Source organism: Tenrec ecaudatus, chromosome 15 (genome assembly GCF_050624435.1).
Source record: "Tenrec ecaudatus isolate mTenEca1 chromosome 15, mTenEca1.hap1, whole genome shotgun sequence".
NCBI lineage: Eukaryota > Metazoa > Chordata > Mammalia > Afrosoricida > Tenrecidae > Tenrec > Tenrec ecaudatus.
Window position 1 is genome coordinate 63,113,793 of NC_134544.1, and position 12,537 is coordinate 63,126,329.

General features: G+C 41.8%; 1 pseudogene; it reads right to left on the reverse strand.

The window, feature by feature from the left end:
* Positions 1–9,922: 9,922 nt before the first annotated feature.
* Positions 9,923–11,248, reverse strand: LOC142427485 (vasculin-like protein 1 pseudogene; annotated as a pseudogene).
* Positions 11,249–12,537: the final 1,289 nt, after the last annotated feature.

A 12,537-nucleotide genomic window follows, 5' to 3' on the forward strand; every position in this document is an offset into this window, starting at 1 on the left:
TAATGAACAATATTTTAAGTATGCCCCTTAATTGAAGTCTAGCTGAGAATTTTTCAATTTTCATGAACAGAGTTATTAAAGTAATGAAAGTTGCAAAACAATAGGAAATATTGTCATCTGTTTGATAGCTTATATTAGATGGATCTAGGATGCAAAGTAGAGAAAGGAACTGGAAATATGTAGTGAATCATGTTATGACGAGAAAATCACTACTCTCCTTAGACAGTTGTGAAGCTCATGCTTTAGGGGATGGAATCCATATGAGAGGGGCCTTGGCTGCATAGTGGTTATGCCTTGGGCTGCAAGCTGCAAGGTCAGCCCAGCCATAGGTACTAAGGACCAGCCACTGCATGGGAGAAAGAGCTCTCTACGCCTGTAAAGAGTTACAATCTCAGAAGCATGCAGGGTCAGTTCTTTCCTGTCCTACAGGCTCACTGTGAGTCAACATAGACCGGATGGGAAACAGAGAAGCCATGGGAAAAAAATCAATAAGACGAAAACACAAGGATAAGCTTCTAATCAATAATGATCCAGGAGAGACCCCTCAAAACAAGTATGAGCTATCACCTTGTAGCCACAACAATGCCTCAATTCAACAACAACAACAACATGGAATAGCACATTCTGGAGAGGGTGTGCAGAGATTGAAACTCTTATGCACAGCTGGTGGCCTTGTACCATCTACAAACCTGGCAGACAGTGGTATGGCAGTACCTAAAACAATTTGGCATAGATATACTGCATGGCCCAGCACAAGTTTTGCTAGCTATATACCTCACGAAATACGTGACAAAACACAAACAGATACATGTTTTCTCATGTTCATTGCGTGTTCATTTCTCTTGTATACAATAGCAACAGCCCATCAGAGAATAATGGGTAAAGAAACTCTGGCACATCACACAATGGACCAATAAGAATTCCTATGAAACTATGATGAAACCATGAAACACCTCATGACATGAATGGACCTGGAAGCCATTATGCTAAATGAAGTTAGTGAATTACAGAATGACAAATATTGTATGAGACCACTACCATAAGGATAAACTCCAAGACAAACACAGATATCTGTTCTCAGGCCATGTAATCTTCTAATCTAGTCTCTGAAGCAACGAGATGGTATGCCTGCCTAATGCTCATTGTGTTAGGGAGCTCTAGAGAAACAAAACCAGGACACTAATAATTATACATAGATATAGATATAAAGATAGATAACATAAAAATAAAGAGTTAATCTATAAAGCAGTACAAATGGCTCAGTGCAACTCACTTCCATGAGACAGCGGCTGTCCTTCAAATCTTGAATGCCGTGGGGTCATCTTCCATAGAACAATCCAGGCTATCTGGCCACAGGCAGCAAATATCTGGGCAGGTCACCAACAGTTAGCCAGATGACAGGGTCTGACAGTCCTCAGTTCAAAAGATGTACCTTCCAGTAGTGTAGCTAAGCAGCTCTTGAATGAACCTCAAGGTACAGTGATGCAGTCCATAGGTAGGCATTCCACAGGCAGTGTAGCTTGCAAATGGAGGCACAGAACAAGCAAGGCAGCCACACTGGTTTGATGGATGATCAAAGAGTAAGAGAAAGAGAGACGAAGCTCGCTGACATTCCATGGTCAAGTTAAAGCAACAGACAATCCTACAAGGGTGTTTTGTTAACCGTAGTAGAAATTTAAGTCTAGGCATGTACCAGGGAACCAGTAGAGAGGTCTGTGGGGTTGGCCCCAATCCCAACTATGTGGACACACACACACACACACACACACACACACACCTCAGAAAAATGCACTTCAGAGGACAGCACTGGGGCTACAGCTTGGGGAGAGGGGCACGTCAGATTAGAGCACATGGGAGAATCAAAAAGGGGTGAAGAGGGAGGAGAGGACATCGTGGCCCACTAAGTCCCAAGAACAATGTTCCTGCTCAGAGCAGACAACACAGGGAGAACCATAGAGCCAGTCCCAACTTGGGAAATGGTGTCCTTCAATGAACCATGGTGCTGCAGGGGACAGCACTGGAGTTACAGTGCGGGAATAGGGCAGGCATGGTCTGCTTCCATCATGCTGGGTGAGGCACCGAGGGCATGCAGCAGAGCAGCAGGGGGAGCAGTGATGAAACCCCCAAGGAATACAAAAAAGAGGCTTTGGAGACAGAGTGGGCACCCCATCAGATTCAACTGGAAAACACTCATAAGGCCAACAAACAGACATTGAACTATTTATAGGCTTTTCTATTTTTGTCAGTGACTTTCTTTTTGTTATTGTTATTTTGTTTTTTGTTGTTATTGTGTTGTTGGTTTTGACTTCTGTTGTTGTTTTATTTGTCTTTTCCTGGTTTTTGCAATTAGTAATATATCTGCATGTCTATCTAGATAAGATAGGCAGGATAAATAATTCGGAGATGAAAAGAACATGACCAATGGTTCTGGGGAGATATGGGAGAAGGGGAGGTGGGAGAAAGGAAGTAGGGTGGGTGTAACCAATCCAGGGACAAGGGAACAACAAATGAACTAAAATCAATAGAAGGAATGTCATAGGATACCTAGTGGGGCTTAATTCAGGGCAATGTAGCAGCGAGGAATTACTAAACTTGAATGAAGACCAAACATGATAGTTGGACAAGAGGAAAGTAAAAGGAAATAGAGAAAAGAATGAGGAGACAAAAGATACTTATAGAGGCTTAAATAAAGGCATGCACATATGTAAATATATATGTATACACACATGAGAGGGGAATAGAACTATGTACACATATCTATATGTTAAAAATTAAGATTGCAGATGGGCATTGGACCTCAACTCAAGTACTCCCTCAATACAAGAACACTTTGTTCTAAAATTTGGCATTCTGTGATGCTCACCTTCCAGACATGATCGCTGAAGATAAAATGGGTACTTGAGAAAATATGGTGAAGAAAGCTATATCGAAAGATATAGCATCTGGGGTCTTAAAGTCTTGAAGATAAATAGGTGGCCATCTAGCTCAGAAACAACAAAACCCACATGGAAAAAGCACACCAACCTCTGTGATCATGAGGTATCAATGGGATCAGGTTAATGAGGAGGGGGGTGGGCATAGAGTGGGGACCCAATGCCCATCTGTAGACAATGAGACATCCCCTAACAGAAGGGTCACAAGGAAGAGATGAGCCAGTCAGGGTGCAGTATAGCACTGATGAAATACAATTTTCCTCTAGCTCTTTGGTGCTTCCTTCTCCCCACTGTTATGACCTCAATTCTACTTTACAAATTGGATTAGACCAGAGCATGCACATGGCTACAGATAAGAGCCTCAAACACAGGGAATCCAGGATAGATAAACCCCTCAGGGCCAACAAGGAGAGTAGAGATACCAGGAGGATTACTGGAGGGTGGGGGGACAATGGGGGAATTGATCACAGGATCAATCTAGAACCCCCTCCCAGGGGGACGAATAACAGAAAAGTGGGCGAGAGGCGACAGAAGACAATGTCAGATATGGAAATAATAATCTATAATTTATCAAGGCTTCATAAGGGAGAGTGTATCAGGGAGGGAGGAGAAAGATACACGGAGCTGTTATCAGGGATCTCAAGTAGGAAGAGAGTGCTTTGAAAATGATGATGGCGGCATATGTGCAAATGTGCTTGACACACTGGATGAATGTATGGATTGTGATAAGAGATGTCAGAGCCCCCAATAAAAGTATTTTTTTTTAAAATAAAGAAAGAAATTGAAGTCCAGAAGTGGTAGGGAGAAGGTTTGTCTTAAAGAAGATTTCATTTCTGTTGGTGGATGAGCCAGATGGGGCAATCTGCCATTGGGGAAACACTTACCATCACTTATAAATACCTTCAAAGGTAAAATACACCTAATATTATGTTTCTAACAAACACTTTTGACGGAGTTTCTATCCAGCCTTTCGTGATGCAATCTGCATGCTTTAGACAGCCAGGACTTAAGACTCCGTCCTTTCATACACAACATCTTTCATAGGCCACACCAGCAGAATACAAGTGGGCCATCCCACTAAGCAAACTAAACTTTTGCTCAAACACACCTGTAGTAATGAGAAGAACTTCAATACTTCCTGGGACTCAAGATTGAAATGTCCTCATGTGAGAAGAAGCAGATGACTGATATCATAGAGTTATGGATTGGAAGACATTGGCTTTGGCTCAAATCTCTTGCTCTGAAAGTATCCAATAAATGGCAATTGAAGACCACCATGTATTTGCTATTTTCATACGCTGTGCTTTGTGTTTGTGTGTGTAAAATAGAGGACTTTATATCAAAGAGTAATTTTATATTAAGAAAACATCCCAGTCCAGTCCAGATCAAGTCCATAAGTGTGATATTAACCTATGTGTTCAATACCAAATTATAATGTCCTCTTCAGACTCACACAACACATGCAATGACACTGAATGCAGGCAGATCACATGCCAGTGGGAGGAATATCTTGTGGATCCAGTGGCGTTGTAAGCATCTCAGCACTGGGAGGGTGTCTACATGGCTTCTCCAGTTGCAAGGCTCTAGCATAGTTCCATGTGTCTTGTCAGTAAAGAATTTCTCAGGGAGTCAGCTTAGAGAGAGGGTGTCTCCTGCTTCCAAGGATGAAATACAGGAGTTCTCAGAGTCCTCAGGGAAAGGCCATGCCCATACAGAGGCCTCATTGGCTATGACCTGATTGACAGACTAGACTACATCCCTTCACTCTTAATCCTCTCAACTCCCAAATCGACACTAGATTATGTAACTACCACAATGCTCCATAAATTTGTTAGCCTAGCTATCAGAAAGAATAGCATCTAAAATAATAAGGTTTGTCTTAAAATAAGCAGTCATATAAGTTTGGCATCAGCTAAATTCAGTTAGAAGGAACACACTAGCCTGCATGATTCAAAGATTGCAAATCCAAGTCCAGAGCAGGGAACTATTTTAGAACTTAAGTTGTGAACACCTGGTTTACAGAAAGCTATGGGTGACAGTGAAAACTCAAAAGCCATTTTCAGGGTCCCCACAAGCTTCAGCCTGCAGTGAATCCTCTTTGCATATAGTCCAGGGGTGAGAACAGACTTGCTATCAGAGAACATTGCAAAGTGGATTATGGCAGATTCAGTCAAGTTAAAATTTAACACCTTATCACTTATTTTCCATTTTGACCCATTTAAATCTCTTTGAGTCTTGATTATTTTCTGCTTTTTTATACTGAGGCTTTGCTTTGTTTTATTTTGTTATTGCTGTTGCTAAATATTTTTCTTTATATAAAGTAGACAGTTGGTAAATCTACAGAGATTAATATAGATGAATTCATAGTTTCTTCAGACCATGTCAGGGAAAGTTTGGAGGAAATAGGAAGCTAATAATGAGAACAATAATGAAGAAAATATAATAAAATTGAAATAAATGACTCAAAAGAAGAAAATGTGCCAGAATGGAAATAAAAGCTCTAAAATTAAAATGAAGATGTTACAAGGATTTGGCGGAGAATAAGTGAATGTGCTACAAATTTAAAAAAAAAACTCAAGTAGAAATTTGTATTCCAGTAAAACTGGAATACAAATTCTTATTCTATAAAAATTGAGACCTATCAGTGAGTTTTTATTTAATCTGAGCATTTCTTTTTTTCAGTCTCATTTGAAGAATATTTTTTAGCGGATTTCATGTCAACATGATAGAACATACGTAAAGGTAGGGGTGGAATCCCCCTGTTGTAAAGTCTTAGCGTTCTCTAGTTTATTTTTGTGGATTTAATATCCATCCCAATGGCTACGCAGAACTCAGACAAAATGCATGATTAAAAGTTTTATAAAAGATGTCAGCCAGTTGTAATGCCCGTGAGAAATGCTTGGGATTGAGTTCCTAATGATGACACATTATAAAGTGCTGGCAAGTCTGCTAATAAGTGCCCGAAGGGAATACACTTTGCTGTCAGCCTCAACCCCAAGTTTCTGATTCATTAAATCTATGATGGAGGCTCTGAGAATGTGTCCTTTATGTAATTTCTCAGAGACTGGCCATCCAGTGAATACAACTGGGTTAGAATGACGAGTTCACACACCTCTCTTCTTTGATAAACTCAGAGTTTTGATTAGCCACATTCTTGCCGCACTGCAAATACAGTACCCAGAGGAAAAACATGTATTTTCCACGACCTGTTGATTCACCATCTCTTGAATCTGAAAGCCCCTTCAAGATCATACCTCATACAACTCCGCCCCCCCCCCCAAGCCTTCCCATTCCTTCAATTCTGTGGAAGTATTTTTTAATGCCTTTTTTTTTTTAGGTTTTCCATTCCTATTAGTTTTCTGTCAAACTCCCACCCCTCTCAAAAAAAATTTTTTTCTTCTGCTTCTAGAGCCAAGTGAGTCTTCTCAGAAATTACAGCACCCATTCTCATGGCCCTGAGTTTTCCCTGCACTTGACTATTTCCTCTTCATCACCCAGATGCCCGTACACTCAACCAAGCGCTCCCACTTTCCGACGGTGAAGAACTGGTCCCGACCTGCTCATGGCATCCACGGCGGGTGCTGCAGTTCACCCGCACACAGCATCTTAGAAGGTCTGTGTATGACTTAGTTGCATTTCTGCTTGCTCATATCCTCAGCATCCCCCATAGCCTTTACTATTAGCAGACACCCTCTTTCATCCTGAAGGATGTTCGCTGCTCTTCTATCTTTTCCACCACCACAAAATGCCCTCTTTTCCTGTCCTTCCCACATAGCCTCTCCTTGTGTTCTTAAGTCAGTCTCTCATCCTGTTTTTCCCACCCGCACTAATTAGCCTCTCTCTTTAAATGGTCTCCCTTCCTTAGTTCATTTTTCTCAGCAGATGATTGAAAATGCCCTCTTTTAATTTTTTTCTTAAAGAGAAAGACAAAAAATAGATGAAAAACATTTTTTCAAACCATTTTATTAGGAGCCAATCCAGACACATGCCATTCCATAGTTCAATTACGTCTAACAGTGTTGTACGTTGCTAACGCAATCAGTTGTAAAGCATTTTCTTCCTTTCCTTCTTGAACTCCTTGATATCCGCTCCCCTTTACGCCCAACCCTCACCCACCATACCCTCAGGAAACTTTAATTGTTGTCTTTATAGCTTCATCAAACCTGGGTTTCATATACTGGAAAAACATAAAAAAACATTTAACAAAGATTCACGGAGGCTACCCACAATGACAAAATACTTCAGAGATAAACCTCAATATGAAAAAAAAACCTCAAAGTAAATATTGAAAACCAGATTCAGCCCAAAGTGTCTAAGAGGGGAGATCAAGTGATAAAACGTTAACCATTCAAATCAGGTTTATCATTTTAATCTACTTTACTCATCTCTCTAGTACGTTCCATTTGGTAACCAGTTCACTCCCATCCCTCAGTTAGGGTTAGAGGGAAATCACTGGAGGATGATTTCCTATGTAGTTCTCTCAAATGGAATTGGGATTCCCCTGTCATCCACAGCCTTCTGCAAACCAGAAAAAAATATGAAATCTCATCTCCTTCAATGAGATTTCTAATTTCACCCTTCCTCCAAAACTTCTTCTCCTGCAGTCACAATAACTCTTTAATGGACAAATCCAGTAGTTAAACACAGATCTTACTCTTACTTAACTCACTCATTGCCATTGAGTCAATGCTGACTCATAGTGACCCATTGTAGATTTCAAGACTGTTAACTCTTTCCAGGAATAGAAAGCCTGTCTTTCTCTTGCATAGCTCTGGTGGATTTGAACTGCCAACCATGTGGATCATAGTCCAGAACATATCCATTACCTCAGCAGGACTCTTATTTAACCTTTCTGTAATATTTTACAGTCATAATGCCTCTACCCTGGGAACTCTCCTCTTTATCTACTTTATCGCTGCATGTTTTTTGTGAACCTCCTCCACCTCTGACTACCCATCATCCCTCTCTCCCATATCTTTACTTACGAGCACGGGCACTGTCGGTCTATTGGTCCTTTCCTCTCAGAGTTTTTCCATGGTTACAGCTTCTATTTCCTTGATGTCAACTATCACTACTACAACCGTTTCTGAATTGCCTCTCCTATTTTGTCTTTCTCAAATATTCAAATCATCTTTTGTAGGACATATACATCTCTCCTAATCTTACGAATTTCTTCTGGAGTATCCAGGTTTTGAACCTCAGGATCATCTCTGCTTATTCCAGGAATTACCCTAACCTTGACCCATACGTACAGCTTGCCGTATCCTGACCATTTTCTGTATGTATTTCCCACCAATTTGGTCCCATCTTTTTTAAAGGTCATATCACTTTGTTCCACCTAGATTATTATGTTATTATTCTTCCTGACACATCCATTTCATTTTTACTTAGATATAGCTGTTAAATTAGGTCTGGTGGTATCTTTCTACCACTCAGAAGTTGCTAATGATTTCTTAAACCAGAATAAAAATCAAACTTCTTAGGCAGATATTCAAGCACTTTAATGAACTTATTTTTAATACCTTCTGTGTTATACAGGGTTCTTCAGAAAAACAAAACCAGGATAGTTATGCATTATATAGATAGATATAGAGATATAGCTATATATATATATATCACAAAGGAATATAACAATGAATTAGTCCACACAGGATACAGAGGGCTCAGTTCAACTCACTTCCGTGAAACAGATAATATGCTGGAAGTCCTTCAACTCATGAGGGCTACTCAGTCCAAGGTCAAGGAGGCAGAGAGCTCAGTCTTCTAGAGCAATTCAGGAAGTCTGGCCACAGGCAGCAAACATCAGGGTGGGTCACCAACAGTCAGCCAGATGACAGGATCCAACAGTCCAAAGCTCAAGCGATGTATACACCAGCAGCGTGGCGGAGCAGGTCTCAAAGGAACCTCAAGCTCTACTGACACGATCCACAGGTTGGGTGTCCTATAGGTAGTGTAGCTTGCAAATTGAGGCAGAGAACTAGCTAAGGCAGCCACATACTGGTCCCATCATCAGAGAGCAAGAGAGAGAGAGAGGTGGGGCTTGCCAAGCCATTTATCTCTTTGCCTTCCAATCAAAATGTAACTTTATTAATCCCACATATTCTTTTTAGCCAGTTTGGCCCAATAAACCTGCTTATCACACCTTCCAAGCCAGCATCTTGGCAATTCAGCTTTCTAAGTCAACTTTGTATTTTTTTTCCAAAACTGATACAAAATATTGATTCCAAGTTAGTTATTTCATGGTTTTCCCCATCATAACAGACTTGTGATAACCACATCTTTTAAATCTGTAAATAATGTTATCAAAATAATCTTAATCTTTGAAATCTCACAAAAATTTATATTTTACAATCCACCCTGAATATCAAGGCTGCAAGAATAACACAGCATTTCGTATCTAAATATTTTACAACTGTGCCCAAAAGGAAAAAAGAAGAAGAAAACCACATTTGCATGATTAAGGGCCTAAAGTTACCTGAGCGGGTAAAAATAAGATATCCAAATTATTAGCATTAATTACTACAGTTATAACTCCCACAGTCAATTTGTCATGGACAGCGATTGTTTGAGCTGTTGCTGCAGACCACTGGCCCCTTCTCCCTGCATGGTCAGCTTCCACCTGTGCATCGCCCCATAGAGACTGTGTGCACGCGTGTGTACATATATGTATATATGTACATATATAGTTAAAATCTTTCCCACCACACAAACTTTTCTCAATAGAAGCAGAAAACAGGGAAGGACAACAACAACAAAAGCTAAACAAGCCAACTGCGCTCTCTCTTTGGGATGTGATTACTTCCCTTGTGCATGAAACATTCAACAACAGCATAAAGAAACAAGGAAGGAACACCTTTCTTTTGTACCCTCCCCCTCACCACACAAGCCCAGTCTGCTGGGTCAGATTTAACTGCAGGCAAGTGCATGCCTGCTTCCAGGCATCTGAGGTTGCACTGACCTGAGTCCTCTGCATCTCCTCCACCAGCATATCAGCAAGGAGACACCAGGCAGGCTCTTCGGCTCTGTCAGAAGCCCCTTTTCCCAAAGCCTATTCTTCTCTGCTCAGTCTTCCCGTAGAACTCTTTGAGCTATTCCTCTGTGCAAGGAAGGCAATTTCATCATTTTCAGGATAGCCCTGCCATCCCATTGCTTTTCATAATCTGTGCCCGCTTCCAGAGAATGTGAGAGGATGCTCCTTTCCTCCACAAATGGAAGGTTAAGGCCATGCTGATGACAGCGTTCCTCTCCGGGTTCCTGGGTTCAAGAGCACTGTTCTCCAAATCCTCAGCTTGTCACAGTCGCTGTTTTCTGAGAATCCTCCGTTCTGGTGGTCTTATAGGAGTCTTCAGGAACTCACTCTTCCTGTCGGAAGTTCGGCGGTGAACTTGGTCAGAGAGAGGAACTGATCTCAATGGGAGGCATGGTGCTACAGGGACTCTCTCTGGGGGAGTTTAGAAGTGTGCCACCAGCCAGAACCACGGCTTTGTCACAGAGATCTGACTGGCAAAAGCAGACTCTGGACTTGAAGAAAGAGATCCTGATCTATGTTCCATTCTGTTAGCTTTCCATGCACTGAGCTTGGAAGGATATGGTGCAGGCTTAGGAATTAAGTTCTTATAAACACTCGGGACCTTGGTTGAAGAGTTCTTCTCATTTGCATGGTGAGATCCTGGTGAAGTGAATACAGCAGAGAAGGTAGCAAAAGAGCGTTGTTGGAAACTTTTTGGCTGACCAGCCTCTGGGAGGTTTCTTGGCACTAGCGGGTTTTCCCACACTCCTGACAGGGTCCCAATAGTTCTGCACAGCTGATTCTGCTTGCCAATTTCTGGATGCAAAGAACCATCTTCTTCAAACTGCACCCTTTCTGCCTTGTCTTCTTTCTTTTCATCCCCAATCTCTGTAGGTGGTTTTTCTTGAAAGGCAGAGCCTTTCCAGGAGTAGAAGCTGCCATTCCAGTGGTGATGGTTCCCTGTGCCACCCCCACGATGCTGGCTCATGCCATCATGACCCTGGGAAGAGCCATGCCAGCCAGATAGGTTCCCCGTGATTCCAGCGTATGCGCCTCCCTTCGAGACCTCAGAGCCCACAGAATCATGACGGAACAGGGACGGCTGGTGCCAGGAAACACCTGTAGCTTGCAGGGGTCTATTGTTGAAAAAGTCATCAGAAGAATTATGTCGACAACGGCTCACTCCAAATATACCTTCCCCTCAGGATAGGCGCGCTCCGTGTTTGTCAAAGGTATTTGCAGGTGGCGTAGCTGACTGTGGTGTTGAGAAATTTAGCCAAGCACGAACAAAGTCATGCTGTGACATTTAGGTCCAGGGTCTCTCTTCAGCAAAGCAAGGCATCCAAACTCATAGGCAGGATCCCAGCGTGTAAGCTCTGCGGTTCTGGTTCCAGAATTTGAGTCTGCCAGCTGTCCTGCTCACAAGGTACTCTGCTAAAGGTGCTTAAGGAGCTTAGCCAGCAACACGCCTTGTGATGCAGCACAAAGGAGCTAGGCTCTGTGGATCCCGTTCTCAGTCCCTCAGTTGCTCATCTCAAACTATCTAGTTCCCAACATGTTTTCAACGGGGAGAAGGGAGGGGAAAAGGGGCGAGGGAACACAAAGAAGTATTTGTTGCATTTAAAAAGGGGGGGGGGAGAAAGAGCTATGTCTGTTCCCCATATTCAACTTCCTTGAGTGATTGTACCATGAGGCTGCTTAAATAGACAATACAAGGACACTTTCTCATGACTGCCAAACAGAGAGCCTCCCTTTAGAGCCAGTACTCTAGATGTGGACTTTCAGGCTTCCCAATTTTGTGACAATAGATTTCTGTCTGTTAAAGTCATCCCTTGTGGGATTTCTGTATAGTAGCACTAGACAACTATGGAAAACCCCAATTAGAAGAACCCGGAAAGATCAACTCTCTGTCATAAACGAGTCAAATTCTTGAAAACCAAAGACAAGGAGAGAATTTTGCAGGCAGCAAGAAGAAAACAAATAAAACACACCAAGAAGCTTTCATAAGCAGCAATATAGGTTGCCCCAGAAACTCTCTAGTCTAGAAGACAATGAATGGAATACATAAACTATTAAAAACAATTGCTAACCAAGAATTCTTTGCCCAGCAAGGTTGTTATTTAAAAAGGAGGAGTAGATCAAGATGTTCTCAGACTGAAAACATGTTCTCAGCTGAGGGGATTTGCCACTACCAGTGTTGCAAGTATTATTTAAACCAAAGCAAACCCACTGCCATTAAGTTCATTCCGACCCACACCGTGGACTAGAACCGGCCCTATGGACCTCCTAGGCTGTCACTTTTGTGGGAGTGGAACTGCTCGACTTTCTCCCTCAGAGCGTCTGGTTGAGTTGAACTGCTGACCTTGCAGATATCAGCCCAGCATGTAAACACAGTCCCACCACGGTTTCTGAAGACTTAATAAGAGAGCAATAAATGAATACTGGTTTCTATAGACAGAAATTGTAGGGAGATAAAAATCCCCAATAATTCAGCAACATGTGTCATCCTATGGCAAAATATTTGATCGTCTAGGAAAACAAATTCTATAATTAAGCCCCACAAACAACAAAATATCAAGTTCATATGAAATACGT